General features: G+C 49.0%; 1 pseudogene; it reads right to left on the bottom strand.

Moving 5' to 3' along the window:
* Window positions 1-2,163: 2,163 nt before the first annotated feature.
* LOC116951936 (small ribosomal subunit protein eS6-like) lies at window positions 2,164-3,035 on the bottom strand (annotated as a pseudogene).
* Between the last annotated feature and the right edge of the window lie 10,414 nt (window positions 3,036-13,449).

Below are 13,449 nucleotides of genomic sequence, written 5' to 3' on the forward strand. Positions count from 1 at the left end.
ATTCTTTGTGGATCGGGCATTGCGCCGTGATGTTGTATGGTCTGTTCTGGAGGCCCGAATACAATGCAGGTGTACGCACATGCGTGGCAAGTGGCCTGTAGTCTGTGCTGTATGATTAGGCCGAGCCCATTAAGAGCAGGCGTGTTGTTACAGGGAAAGCCAGCTTGCATTACGGATATATAATTTTGGTCCTCCCCTTAAGTACCCGGTTGATCATTTTAAGCGCAGGCATTGTGCAATTCTCCTTTTTTGCTTGTACTGCGTTGACGTTTAAAGCGTCAATGAGAAGATATGCATTTTCTTGGTTCTTTCGGTAAAGTCACGTTGAAGGGAAACAATAAAATAATAAAATATATATAAAACAATAAAATTCTCACAACGTTTCGACTGCAACACAAGCAGTCATCATCAGGTGTGAAAACCAACGGCAGTCGAAACGTCGTGAGAATTTTATTGTTTTATATATTTTTTATTATTTTATTGTTTCCCTTCAACGTGACTTTACCGAAAGAACCAAGAATATGAATCACTGCAGTCACGAAAGCTTTAAATCAAAATATATTCATTGTTCACGTTGTAGTGCACTTAACAGAAACGCAGTTATTCTTGCATGCAAACATGTAAATCAAGTGCGTTTGCCCATACAATGTACATACAAATCATAGACCCTGCATAAGCTTATCTCTTATGCCTAACACCCAACAACCCAATCCAAACTCATGAATGCATTGCAACTGATACTGCCCTCCTCACGCATTCTCACTTAAAAAAAAACGATGCCTCAACTCGTCCCAGCCACGCGTAATTGGCTCTTGCACAACTCCACATTTCCGTCTTCCGACACGGTTAACCCCGAGTCTTAAGATTATATTTTCAACGAGAATACTGCATTGGGATATTTTTTTTGTAAATTACATGGTAAGGAGTGTTTTGGATGCCAGGAAGCCACAGTGCACGAACATAAATCCCAAACTTTCAGCTTTCCAAGGAAATGTCCGGCTAAGTCTTCACAAAAAATGCGTGGGTGGAATACCTAGAGAAAACAAGCTAAAGATCGCATAGTACATAAACCAACTTGGTGTACTGCCATTTATTGGCTGTCACAGCCCAGCGTTTTTTTAAGTGAGCGACTTGATGAATCCTGATTCAATGTTACAAATAGTTCATAGTTCATAGTTCATTTATTTGGTATAGCCCTGTGAGCCATTCGTCTCTTGAATCGGGTGCAACCGCAACAAACAAAAACATGAAGAAGAAAACATCTTAAAGTGACTATGTGACTGTGCAAACAGAAAATACAGGAAAAAAATATCAAAATATTCCTGAAATAGCACCGTACACCAATGCTGTGTGCAAAAATCCCAGTGGGATGCAAGTCAAATAACAACAACAACCACAAGACAACTAAGATTAAGGCCATCAGTCTAACTCCGTACTACAAATGGATTAAAAGGTTGAGATATTAATCTCTGTAAACCCACTGCTGCATGAAGACCTCTCCATGCCATGTCAATCATGGGAGTTGTTTGACTATACTTTACCACTTGCCAATGAAAGCCCCAACAGGGAAAAAACTCAAGGCACCAGGTTCAGTGCGGTATGCTAACCACCGTTCCACTGCTGTGAATCAGAATTCATTCATAATAATGTGATAAACAGTTGCACCTATAGAGGCTGTATGATGCGAAGACTATACTCTTTGGTTCCTTGGGTAAAGTCACGTAGGTATAAAACAAAATCACGTTTCGGGCGCAACACACCTGATGACGGACGCTTGTGTTGCACCCGAAACGTCGTGATTTATTCTATACCTACGTGACTTTACCGAAAGAACCAGAGTATGGATTCCTGCAGTCACGAAAACTTCAAATCATGCGAAGACTACTTGAAAACCTTGTTTTTTTCTTAGATGTGTTCATACATTGTGCTTAAGAATAGAAATTTCGAAGGATGTGTCAATCCACCCCTACCACCTCCTGATCTCCAAAGCATGATGACTGACAGGGATGCATGACCATGCACAATTAATATAAAAAAACTAAACGACACTGTATAAAACTGCAAAGGCTTCGTTCAATTACAACCACAATCCTTTAAAGCCGCAACACATTTTTACGCGCATCGAGTAACAACAAAATTAAGCACAAGACGCACAGGGGGTGCTCAATTTTGCGACGTCGATTTATTGTGGCAAACGACATGTTACAGAGCTGAGCGGGTGCTGACATGAGCGCAGCGCCGCAGTCAAGCTCTCCGCCAACAAGGGAGCATGGGGGAGGCTTCACTTCTGGCTCGACTCGGACTTGGAGGCACGCAGCGAGGAGATGCGACGGCGCTTGGCGATTTGCTCCTGCCGCTTCTCCTTCGCCTCCTTGAGCCTCTTGGCGAGCAGGCGTGCGTACTCGGCCGCCTGCTCCTTGTTCTTGAGCGTGCGTCGCTTCTTGAGGGCGATGCGGCGGCGCTTGTGCCGCAGCACGCGCGGCCGTCACCAGCCGCTGGATCTTGGGCGCCTGAGAACGCGGCTTTTTGCCTTCCTTGGTGAGTGGTCTCCTGACCACGTATTTCCCTGACGTCGTCCTCCTTGGAGATGTTGAAGAGCTTGCGGATCTTGCTGGCACGCTTGGGTCCCAGGCGGCGAGGGATGGTGGTGTCGGTCAGGCCGGGGATGTCCTTCTCGCCCTTCTTGACGATCACCAAGTTGAGCACGCTGAGGTTGGCGTCGACGATGCAACCGCGCACCGATTTGCGCTTGCGCTCGCCCGTGCTTCATGGGGAAGCCCTGCTTGGCGTTGCCTCCGCTGATGCGCACCACGTAGCCCTTCCACTCGTCGCCCAGGCAGTCAGCGGACACCTCCGTGGCCATGCGCTTCTCGTAGACGCTGCGCAGCTTCCGTTCATCGTCCACCTCGATGAGCTTCTGGCAGCCCGTGGCTGGGAATGAGATGTTGCGCTTCATGGTAGGGCCGCAACAACCCGGAGGGCCTGTGGAGAGAGAGTAGCACAAGTAAAGCGAGCGTGTTAGACAATGGGGGGGGGGGGGTGGGAGGGAGGAGAGAGGGGGGTACAAGTAGTGCGTTAGACAATGGGGGGAGGGAGGGGGCAGAGACAGGGGGAGGGAGAGGGGGAGAGATGGGGGGGAGAGAGGGGGTAGAGATGGTGACGTCCTCCAAATGGACACCCTCCTCATGAATAATAATTAGTGGCTTACGTCACTCCACATGGCGGGGGGGGGGGCGAGGTTGCCTCCTCCCCCGTCGTCGGTGTCAACTGACAACCCTCACTACGAAGGCAGAACCCTCACGTCACGTGATCTCCGTAACGCTGTTGAGACATCAAAGTAAAAAGGACGTCATGATGAACAAGGGATTATAACCTTGAAATGAAATAGGTCTGTGTCACCGCAGCCTTACAAATTGCACACGCATTCATGCAATGAATATGACGTCGCGGTCGGTTTTTCTCTTACAAGTTTCAGATTTAATGAGGGGGGCTACATTATATTTGGTTCTTTCGGTAAAGTCACGTAGATAGAAAATAAAAAAATAATAATTACCGTACTTTGCTTCAACTATGAACACATTTCAATCGATATATCGACTGCACAAATATCTTCGCTGTCGATATCCACAGTATCCCCTTTTCAGTCTTTGCCTTAGGTTTCAAGTGGGGGGGGGGGGGGGGGGGGGGGCTTGACCATACTTCACTGCGCTGGGCATTGCGGGCTGGTGAAGGGTCGGCGATGCATCGGGGTTTGCTGCACTGACCTCTGCTGCCCACAACATTCCGGTCATGCGGAGGCCTCTCATCCAGCAGTGGATGAGCTACTAGGGCTGTGCACGTGGCAGGTTGTTGTGGTGGTGGGTGCTGTGCACGTGGCGGGTTGTCGTGGTGGTGGGTGCTGTGCACGTGGCGGGTTTTCGTGGTGGTGGGTGCTGTGCACGTGGTGGGTTTTGGTGGTGGTGGGCGCTGTGCACGTGGCAGGTTGTTGTGGTGGTGGGTGCTGTGCACGTGTGGCGGTGGGTGCTGTGCACGTGGCAGGTTGTTGTGGTGGTGGGTGCTGTGCAAGTGTGGCGTTGGGTGCTGTGCACGTGGCAGGTTGTCGTGGTGGTGGGTGCTGTGCACGTGGTGGGTTTTGGTGGTGGTGGGTGCTGTGCACGTGGCGGGTTGTTGTGGTGGTGGGTGCTGTGCACGTGGCGGGTTGTTGTGGTGGTGGGTGCTGTGCACGTGGCGGGTTGTCGTGGTGGTGGGTGCTGTGCACGTGGCGGGTTGTTGTGGTGGTGGGTGCTGTGCACGTGGCGGGTTGTTGTGGTGGTGGGTGCTGTGCACGTGGCGGGTTGTTGTGGTGGTGAGTGCTGTGCACGTGGCGGGTTGTCGTGGTGGTGGGTGCTGTGCACGTGGCGGGTTGTTGTGGTGGTGGGTGCTGTGCACGTGGCAGGTTGTCGTGGTGGTGGGTGCTGTGCACGTGACAGGTTGTTGTAGTGGTGGGTGCTGTGCACGTGGCGGGTTGTCGTGGTGGTGGGTGCTGTGCACGTGGCGGGTTGTCGTGGTGGTGGGTGCTGTGCACGTGGCGGGTTGTTGTGGTGGTGGGTGCTGTGCACGTGGCAGGTTGTCGTGGTGGTGGGTGCTGTGCACGTGGCAGGTTGTCGTGGTGGTGGGTGCTGTGCACGTGGCAGGTTGTCGTGGTGGTTGCAACCGGCGCTGATGTTCTGTAGAGGGAGCCCAAACCACATTGGCACGTGCCACAAATCCACGCTCCTGCATTGGTCCTGTCGTCTGTAGAATAAGAATCTTTTATTTAGACTGGAGGGATCAGTTGTCCATTAGGGCTGATCTTGTGATTCTAGATTTGAAGCTTTCGTGACTGCAAGGATTCATGCTCTTTGGCTTTTTCGGTAAAGTCGCGTAGGTAAAATAAAATAAATGAAAACAAATAAATGAAAGCCAACGAAACGTCGTGATTTAATTTAGTTGTTTTCATTTATTTTATTTTTGTTTTACCTACGCGACTTTATCGAAAAAAAAACAAAGAGCCTGATGTTGTGATGTTGTAGAGCAACAGCGATTTGACAGCGAGGTGGTTGATGAGCCAGGAGTGACGAGGCGGTGTCTCGTTGTGATGTTGCCGACTTCATATAACTACCGTGTGAGTCTACGTGTCTCAGTGAGAGTGTACGGTTCTGTATGATAACCTATAGATGTGTGTGAGTCTACGTGTCTCAGTGCGAGTGTACGGTTCTGTATGATAATCTATAGATGTGTGTGAGTCTACGTGTCTCAGTGCGAGTGTACGGTTCTGTATGATAATCTATAGATGGGTGTGAGTCTGTGTGTCTCAGTGCTAGTGTACGGTTCTGTATGATAATCTATAGATGGGTGTGAGTCTATGGGTCTCAGTGTACGATTCTGTATGATAATCTATAGATGCGTGTGAGTCTATGGGTCTCAGTGTACGGTTCTGTATGATAACCTATAGATGTGTGTGAGTCTATGGGTCTCAGTGCTAGTGTACGGTTCTGTATGATTTACTACTATAACTAGCTTTACTATTCGCCCGGGACTTGGATTTCACCACGCCCGGCCGCCTTTGTCTCCCCAGTGGCGATGTTCACACACCACACCAGTTACTCGTTTGAGGCTGAGTCGACCTAGGGGAGGCCCAGAACCGGTTCAAATAATCGTCACCGGTGGTGGCCGTGAGCGGGAATCGAACTCGGGTCGCCGGGTTCGTAGCGCAGCACGCTAACCATAGGTACACATAACACGCGCTTGCTGCAGACACACAACTTTCAGGGTGCGTACGGCAGTAAATGACTGAAATAATGAAGCAACGCTGCGCGAAGAACTCCTTAGACCTGCAACACATTTGCATTTCACTTTACCCGCGATCAGCAAGCACACTGCGTTACGCATCCGCACACGGGTCACATGACAGATGTGACGTCACAGCTCACTTGCCGTGCAAAAAATATACGCATTATTGAGCCCCCCCCCCCCCAAAAATATACAAAAGTTATTTTTATTTTTTTTGCATGGTGTACAGTTTGGAAAGTACCCACATGGCAAATTTGCAGTTTGTTGCATGCCGAGAAGTACGCTAAACATTTTGAACAGACACACATATTCACAACTTTGCCTTTTATATATATGGAGATGAGCCAATGAGCCAATAATGTCTGGTTGTCCCGCGCGTGACGTCACCCCACGTCTACCAGCTCTCCTCATTAATACTCTTTGGTTCTTTCGGTGAAGTCACGTAGTAGGTATACAATAAAACAAAACAAATAAAATCACGACGTTTCGGGCGCTGCACAAGCGTCCGTCATCAGGTGGGACAACCACAGCAGGAAACAATTGATGAAGTGGGCAAAAGGGCTGCTGTAACAAGAGGATATATAGGTAAGAGAGGGGGGGGGAGGAGCCAGGGAGGAGAGATAGAGAGGGGGGGGGGGAGTGCTGCCGAGTGAAGAGCAGCTAGTAGCGATTCATAATCATGAACAGTATGGTTTGGATCTTTCGGTAAAGTCACGTCGATAGGTACAAATGTTTTCTTATTTTTTGTTATTCCCCGTGGCTTCGGCTCTCCGATTTCACATGAACAGGTTGAATTTCTCTCGCCAACCTCTACGTCGCAGTGGCTCTGCGATCTCACATTAACATGCTAATTGATCACATTGACATCACTAGCCCCTCCCACTTCGTTTATGACCCTAGGACTACACCATAAACGGAGTAGTTTTTTGTTAGTTTATATTTATTATTTGTATTATGGGTCTCAGTGCGAGTGTACGGGTTCCGTATGATATTCGATAGTGCGAGTTTATTAATTCTGTATGGTAGTCTATTGATGTGTGAGAGTCTAAGGCAGTGGTTCTTAACCTGGGTTCGATCGAACCCCAGGGGTTCGGTGAGTCGATCTCAGGGGTTCGGCAGAGCCCCCGCCACGGAGGTCCGGACACACTTGAATTATTGTGTAAATTTGTGATGACACACACGGCCCGCTTGGCCATCACTGGCTGCAGATGATCATGCTACACTGCTTGGCCAATCAGCGCTGCGGGGAATTTAGTGCGTACTCAGTAGTCAACGTGTGACTGTTGTTGTCGTACGTCGTGTGATTTCTTTAATATTTTATCCATACTAACTATGTCGGGCAAAAGAAGAAAGTGGTCGGACGAATATGTACAACATGGATTCTCATGTATCACGGAACGTGATGGGAGTGAGCGTCCTATCTGCATGATTTGCAACGCCAAGTTGAGCAACTCTAGTCTTGCACCGGCAAAACTAAAGGAACACTTCTTGAAGCTGCATGGAGACGGGGAATACAAGAACACAACACTTGCTGAATTCAGGGTGAAGAGAGCCAGATTCGATGAAAGGGCCACTCTGCCTGCTCTTGGATTTGTACCTGTTAACAAACCGATCCTGACAGCATCGTACGAAGTTGCTTACCTGATCGCAAAGCAGGGCAAGCCACACACCATTGGTGAAACACTTGTGAAACCAGCTGCATTAAAGATGGCGAATCTGATACTCGGAACAGCGGCCGAAGGTAAATTATCCCAAATTCCCCTTTCAAATGACACCGTCAGTGACAGAATAGAAGACATGAGTAAAGACATCTTGGCTCAAGTAGTCGCGGATCTGATTTCAAGCCCGGCAAAATTCAGCCTTCAACTCGACGAAACCACAGACGTTTCTGATCTAAGCCAGCTTGCTGTTTTTGTACGCTATGTGAAAGACGACATGATAAAAGAAGAGTTTTTATTTTGTAAGCCTCTTACAACAACAACGAAGGCAGCCGATGTGAAGAAGCTTGTGGATGACTTCTTCAGAGACAACAATCTTTCATGGGATATGGTTTCTGCAGTTTGTACGGACGGAGCTCCAGTCATGCTGGGAAGAAAGTCTGGTTTTGGTGCGCTAGTAAAGGCCGATGCACCACACATCATTGTGACGCATTGTATTCTGCACAGGCATGCGTTGGCAACAAAAACCTTACCTCCAAAAATGGCAGAAGTATTAAAAACTGTGGTGGAATGTGTGAACTATGTGCGAAAAAGTGCTCTGAGGCACCGCATCTTCAGTGAGCTGTGTAAAGAAATGGGCTCTGAATTTGAGGTACTTCTGCTCCATTCTAATATTCGGTGGTTATCCCGGGGACAGGTGCTGAATCGTGTTTTTGCCATGCGTGTGGAATTAGCCCTGTTTTTGCAAGAGCACCAACACTGCCATGCAGATTGCTTCAAAAATCCTGAGTTCATTCTCATTTTAGCGTACATGGCTGATATCTTCGCAGCTCTCAATCATCTCAATCAGCAGATGCAGGGTGGTGGAGTCAATATCATGGAAGCGGAAGAACACCTGAAGGCTTTTCAAAAAAAGCTACCGTTATGGAAACGACGAACAGATAACAATAACTTCGCAAACTTCCCGCTTCCGGACGACTGTGCAAGTAAGATCGAAGATGTGTCTGGAATCGGAGATATTTCTGTATCCACGGAACTGAAGCAAACAATTGCCACGCACTTAGATGAGCTTGCAAAGTCTCTCGACGGATATTTCCCTACAAGAGAGTCATATCCAGCATGGGTGAGACAGCCGTTCACGTTTGCTGTTGAAACAGCAGATGTCAATGATGAATTCCTCGACGAAATCATTGAAATTCAGCAGAGCCAGGTTCAACAGCAACTCTTCAGAACAACAACGCTCTCAACGTTTTGGTGTCGACAAATGAACAAGTATCCAGTTATTGCTAAGAAAGCCCTGGATTTTTTTATACCATTTGTTACAACATATCTTTGTGAGCAATCCTTTTCGAGGATGCTGGACATAAAAACGAAGAAAAGGAACAGACTTTGCTGTGAAAATGACATGAGAGTGGCACTTGCCAAGGTGAAGCCACGCATATCTGAACTGATCTCTCAAAGGCAACAGCAGAAGTCACATTGATTTCCAGGTATGTAATTTGTTGTGAGTTTATGCATTGTGTTGGTTTTATTCTTTGAACAAGGTAATGTTCATGCACGGCTCATTTTGTGTACCAGTAAAAAACATATCTATGTCTTGAATTTGAAAAAAATCACATTTTATTTTTCACTAAAGAGGGGTTCGGTGAATGTGCATATGAAACTGGTGGGGTTCGGTACCTCCAACAAGGTTAAGAACCACTGGTCTAAGGGGACTCGGTGTGAGTTTATTAATTCTGTATGGTAATCTATAGATGTGTGTGAGTCTATGGGTCTCGGTGTGAGTTTATTAATTCTGTATGATAATCTATAGATGTATGTGAGTCTATGGGTCTCGGTGTGAGTTTATTCTGTATGGTAGTCTATAGATGTGTGTGAGTCTCGGTGTGAGTGTAAGTCTGGCAAAAACAACCCCCTACCTCCTCGTTGGTGTCGGACGGCAACGCTGTGGTGGGCAGTGCCGTGGGGGGAGGGCCAACTTAGATTGGCCATTAACCTTACGGCGTTTGTAACCACCACAGCGGCCAAATGGGGGCTCTGGACGGGTGCGAAGGACTGGGTAACCCCTCCACCTTCAATTAATTACCACCAAACCGCGTTTAAAAATTGTAATGAATAAGCTTATGTCGGATGCCCTAGGGGGACAGGCGTCTATGGCGTCTCCTAGCCAAACCCCATTTGGCAGAGCCAGGAGACGTAACCCTTACCCTCGTGGCTCCACCAGAAACTACAAAAAAACACTACGGGTGGCCACGTGGAATGTTCGAACGCTCACCGCGGAGGAGAGGATGCCACTTCTCTGTCGGGAGCTGGACCGGTACCGCCTGGATCTCTGTGGTATTCAGGAGGTCCGGTGGACCGGCTCTGGCCCCTGCCACCATGAGGGGTGGACAGTCCTCTACTCGGGGCAGGAGACTGCCAAACAACAAGGAGAGGTTCTTCCTCTGAACAAAAGAATGAAGTGGGTGTGGGAGCGTGGCGGAGAGGTGTGGGAATCTGTAAGCCCCAGGCTACTTTGGGCTCGCCTTCCCATCAATCAGAGACGAGGAGTGGTGGTCGTGGTTACTTATGCTCCCACCGAAGACGAACATCCGTGGAGGGATGCAGGCAAGGCCGATGAGTCAGATGCCTTCTATGACCTCCTGTCACAGGTGCTAGCTAAAGTGGCCCCTTGGGATAGAGTCATCTTGTTGGGTGACTTCAATGCCCGTTTTGGTCATGATGCTGGCACCTGGCCTGGAGTGATTGGAAGGCATGGGCCAGATCAGCTAAATAACAATGGCAGAAGGCTGCTAGATTTTTGTGCAGCCCATGGGCTTGTAATTACCAACACGCTGTTCCGGAATCGGCGCATCCACACAACATCATGGATGCATGCCGGGTCCAAGCAAGAACATCTGCTGGACTACATAGTGATGGAACAGCGGCTGCGGGCACATGTCATTGACACCAGGACCTACCGTGGAGCTAATCTGCCAACTGACCATCGACTTGTCAACTGGAAGATGCGCATGCCATTCTTCCACTCCGGTGGTGGGTGTACACCTAGGACCCCGTTCAAACCCATAGTGGCATAATCTCAGCTAGCTGATGAAAGTTGCAAGTGAGAATTTCATCATCGCTTGTGGCTGGGGTTGGTATCCTTCCCAATTCCTCCTGATGCCGAGGGGAAATGGGCGAGGTTTAGGACTGTGGCTCATGCAGCTGCAATGGCTGCTTTGGGTACACGGTCCAGACCTATCCAGAGACCCTGGCTGACAGAGGTGTTCAGGGTGGCTGAGAAAAAGCGACAGGCCCACTGTCATCAGTTACAGCATCCCACGTCAGAGAATGAGGAGGTTCGGAGAGCCGTGAGCCGCTGCAAGGATGGGTGGTGGTCGCGGGTTGCTGAGGAGATGGAGTCTGCCTCAATGGCCCGCAATCACAAATAGCTCTTTAAAAAGTAACCTGCAGCGCCACACCTATTACCATCATTAGGGGAAAGAACGGTGATCCAATCTCCGACCCCCAGGAACAGGTTTGCAGATTTGCTGAGCATTTCTGTGAGGTCCTGGGGGAGGGGAAATCCCACAGCCTGGAAAACATGGTACAAAGTGGGGATGACCCTGCTGAGGCTGCGGTGCCTCAAATATTGGAAGAAGTCACCCCCTGTGAGTGGCTGGTTGAGGTGCCATTTGTTGAGGAAGTACTGAAGGTGATCCAGAGTCTGAGACCAGGAAAGGCACCAGGCAGAGATGATCTCCTAAGCGAAATGCTGAGGAAGGGTGGCATTTGTGCACACACTGCCCTACATGACATCATAATAACAGTCTGGACTATTGGACGGGTCCCGCAGGATTGGAAGGATGCCCTGGTGGTCCCCCTTACAGACTATAACAACTACAGAGGCATCTCACTCCTCAGTGTGCTGGGAAAGGTTCTGGCAAGGATTATTCAACAGAGCCTTGCTAGGCACGCTGAGGAGAGGCTTGCGGAGCCCCGATGCGGTTTCAGAAAAGGGCGGTCTTGCACAGATGCCATATTTTCTATCCGTCTGCTACAGCAGAGGTGTAGGGAATTCCAACAAGACCTATATCTCTGCTTTATTGACCTGGTCAAGGCCTATGATACCATCAGTAGGCCTGGGCTCTGGGTTGTTCTCTGTGCTTTCAGAGTCCCTGACCCTCTGCTCATGATCGTTAAGGACCTTCATGATGGTGAGCAGGCCCGGGTAAAACTACGTGGCCAGGAGTCGGAGCCATTCCCTATTCACCTTGGGGTGCGACAGGGATGTCCTCTGGCTCCCACATTATTTAACATCTATTTCGACCACGTAGTTCGCGAAACCTTCAATAACTGTACCGGAGGAATTTCCATTTGGTACAGATAAAATGGGAGGCTGATCAATGCCCGGGTGCGGTCAAGGGATGGCTCCCTATTGCTCAACCAAGTTATGTATGCCGATGATCTGGTAATTGCTGCCCACTCAGAGGAGGAGTTGGAGGCGCTGCTACTGAACCTGGAGCTTGCCACTAAGAGGCGTTACCATCAGCCTCCACAACTAAGCACCTGTCTGTGTATTTTGTATAATTAGATACTCCACCCCTACAACTCCCAATTGGTGATGGGGCAGTTGCGGAGAGAGTGGAGAGTTTCCCATACCTGGGCAGTGTGCTCATGACCGGCTCCGGTTTTACAGCAGAGGTGTCACTCTGAATCAGTCAAGCGGCATTATCTTTTCATCGGTTGCGTAACGCTGTGTGGAAGCTACCTGGTCTGCCACTCCGCACAAAGCTTCAGGTCTTTTCGGCCACGGTCATTTCCTCCCTTCTCAATGCTTGGGGGCCATCCATTTAGTACGTACGCATGGAGGGGGGTTAACCCAAATGCGTACACTTGCGTATGGGGGGTCTACTGACAATGTACGTACGCATAGGAAATGGGGGGGGGGGGTGAAGCCTCAATCGTAATTTGTCTACATTGGCCTTCAAATGAGCCACAGTTTAGTTTCTTCAGCTGTCAGACCACAAGTACTACCAGGAGAAGTGGAACTGTGGGAGAGGTGTCACTTGTATGCCACTGACTGCAGCTATCATGCAGCTCATCAGTGAGTCTGACATAGTCTGGCGGCTGGCCACATAGATTACACATCCTTCAATCTGGCCTCACTGCAGACTGCCGCTGGCTCAAGGTTTGAGCTGCCGCAGGCCAGTATTAAACGACACCAGCGCATTCACGCTACTGAGTCTTCTGACAGTGAGAATCATCAAATTCTGGATGATGATGATGATGACGTCAGCGACGCTGTGGATATTGAGACGGCGGCCCAGCAGACTGCAGCTGACGCTGCTGTGCTTCAGCCTGACATTGGCGCGTGTTGACGAAATTCCTAAAATACGTAACCTGTTCGACTGGGCTCAGTCATATATTTTCAGAGGATAATTTTTGTTTGCATTCTGACCACAAGTATTGTGGTTAATGCAGACATCATTGCTTGTAAAAAGGTTTAAGTTTTGTTGCCAGAAAAAGGGGAAAACCCTATTGTTACGCGTTAATATTATTAATCCTTGAACTTTTATGTGTGGATTAAATTTCGGCCGTTCTTTAGGATACGGGGAGGGGGGGGGGGTGCATCAGGTGTACATACGCAGGTGGGTGGGGGGTGTAAAAAGTACGCTGTGCGTTCAGGGAGGGAGGGAGGGGTCAAGTTGACAGATTTTTGCGTATCTACTAAACGGATGGCCCCTTGCGAAACGTGGACCCCCCTAATTGAACATCTTCGCCGGTTAGAAACATTTAGGCTGGCCTGCCTACGATCCATCCTGGGTTTAACCAGGCTGGATTGTGTGAGGAGCTCACAAATCCTTGAAATATCTGGATAAAGTCCCATCGGTGAGCTCCTCCGCCAGGCAAGGCTGCGTTGACTGGGTCATGTAACCCGCATGCCCAGCCAACGCATGCCTAAACAGCTTTTGTTTGGCCGGATAAAAGAAGCTAAACG

Source organism: Petromyzon marinus, chromosome 44, assembly GCF_048934315.1.
Source record: "Petromyzon marinus isolate PM22_M1 ecotype Great Lakes invasive population chromosome 44, UKy_Petmar_22M1.pri1.0, whole genome shotgun sequence".
Classification (NCBI taxonomy): Eukaryota; Metazoa; Chordata; class Hyperoartia; order Petromyzontiformes; family Petromyzontidae; genus Petromyzon; species Petromyzon marinus.